The following is a 2,263-nucleotide window of genomic DNA, read 5'->3' on the forward strand; positions in this document are numbered from 1 at the left end:
ACCAGCAGCACGAAAGAGATCCTCTTTCTCCGCATCCTCGCCAACATCTGTTGTTGCCTGAGTTGTTAATGTTAGCCATTCTTACAGGGGTGAGGTGGTATCTCATTGTGGTTTTGATTTGTGTTTCCCTGATGATAAGTAATGTTGAGCAGTTTTTCGTGTGTCTGTTAGCCATCTGGATGTCTTCCTTGGAGAAGTGTCTATTCATGTCTTTTGCCCATTTCTTCACTGGATTATTTGTTTTTTTTGGGTGTTGAGTTTGATAAGTTCTTTATAGATTTTGGATACTGCCCCTTTATCTGATATGTCCTTTGCAAATATCTTCTCCCATTCCATCGGTTGCCTTCTAGTTTTGCTGATTGTTTCCTTCCTGTGCAGATTTTTATTTTGATGAGGTCCCAATAATTCATTTTTGCTTTTGGTTCCGTTGTCTCCAGAGACGTGTTGGGTAAGAAGTTGCTGTGGCTGAGGTCAAAGAGGTTTTTTACCTGCTTTCTCCTCTAGGATTTTGATGGCTTCCTGTCTTACATTTAGGTCTTTCATCCATTTTGAGTTTATTTTTGTGTCTGGTGTAAGAAAGTGGTCCAGGTTCATTTTTCTGCTTGTTGCTGTCCAGTTTTCCCAGCACCATTTGCTAAAGAGACTGTCTGTATTCCATTGGATATTCTTTCCTGCTTTGCCAAAGATTAGATGGTCATACATTTGTGGGTCCATTTCTGGGTTCTCTAGTCTGTTCCATTGACCTGAGTGTCTGTTGTTGTGCAGTATCATACTATCATGATGATTACAGCTTTGTAATAGATCTTGAAGTCCTGGATTGTGATGCCTCCAGCTTTGGTTTTCTTTTTCAAGATTGCTTTGGCTATTCGGGGTCTTTTCTGGTTCCATACAAATTTTAGGGTTGTTTGTTCCAGCTCTGTGAAGAATGCTGGTGTTATTTTGATAGGGATTGCATTGAATATGTAGATTGCTTTGGGTAGTATTGACCTTTTAACAATATTTGTTCTTCCAATCTAGGAGCATGGAATATTTTTCCATATTTTTTTGTGCCTTCTTCAATTTCTTTCAAAAACTTTCTATAGATTTAAGTGTATAGATTTTTCACCTCTTTGGTAAGGTTTATTCCTAGGTATTTAATGGGTTTTGGTGAAGCATCTGCTTTTTTGATATTTTTATTTCTGAACTTTTGAAGAGCTTCCCCATATAAATGAATTATTTTTAAACAGAACTGTTTTCTTCGTCCTAATGGTGGTAAAAGCAACATATATGTTCAAAGTATTTCTATTACTCTTTTCGTTTATTTAAATGTTTTATTTTTGAGAGTGAGACTGTGAGCATGAGTGGGGGAGGGGCAGATGGGGGGCAAAGAGGATCCGAAGGGGGCTCTGTGCTGACAGCAGAGAGCCTGACGTGGGGCTTGAACTCATAAACAGTGAGATCATGACCTGAGCCAAAGTTGGACACTTAACTGACTGAGACACCCAGGTGCACCAGTGTTTTTATTTTGTTTATAGAAAGGTGATTTGTTTTTTTGTTTTTGTTTTTGTTTTTGTTTTTGTTTGATGCCTGCTTCAATCTAAAAGGATATTTTTGCTTAAATGTTGCTTGTCCTCAGATAAACTTTAAGAATAGATTTTTAAAAAATACTCTGGAGAAAAATAGATTAAAATATTAACAAATAAATATTGAATACCTAATGAATAAGAAGTGCCAAGCATGTATTTGATCATAGTAGCCTCTGTTATACTAAATAGCTAATTCCATCCTCTTTCATTCACTAACATAGGTTGGTATTTTTCTCTTCTCACTTGGATTTCTGTAACTGGCCCTAAATTGTCTCTGCCTCTAGTCTCATCCAAGCCATCTTCCATCATTGTCAAAACATAATCCTTCTGGTGTCCACATTTTATGTCACACATCTGCTTATCACCCTTTGGTGGTTTCCACTTGCCTTCATGGTAAAATCCAAACTCCTTAGCACAAGGCCCTTCCCCACCTGCATCTTACCTAATTCTCTGGCCTGCCTTCTCTCTCTATGTCACACACACCACAGCCACAAAGAGCTAATTATAGTTCTCCAAATGTACCCTGTTGCTTCACAGATTTGTGTTTCCTTCTGTGTGGAACCCCCTTCCTCCTTGTCATTAATGACGAACTGTTACTTAGTTTTTAGACACAGCCAAATCTTTGCATATTCTCAGAAGCCTGTCTACCTCTCTTCTGTTTCTTTAGCTACACAGTTTCTATGCATGCATAACACCTC

The sequence above is a fragment of the Felis catus genome, chromosome D2 (assembly GCF_018350175.1).
Source record: "Felis catus isolate Fca126 chromosome D2, F.catus_Fca126_mat1.0, whole genome shotgun sequence".
Classification (NCBI taxonomy): Eukaryota; Metazoa; Chordata; class Mammalia; order Carnivora; family Felidae; genus Felis; species Felis catus.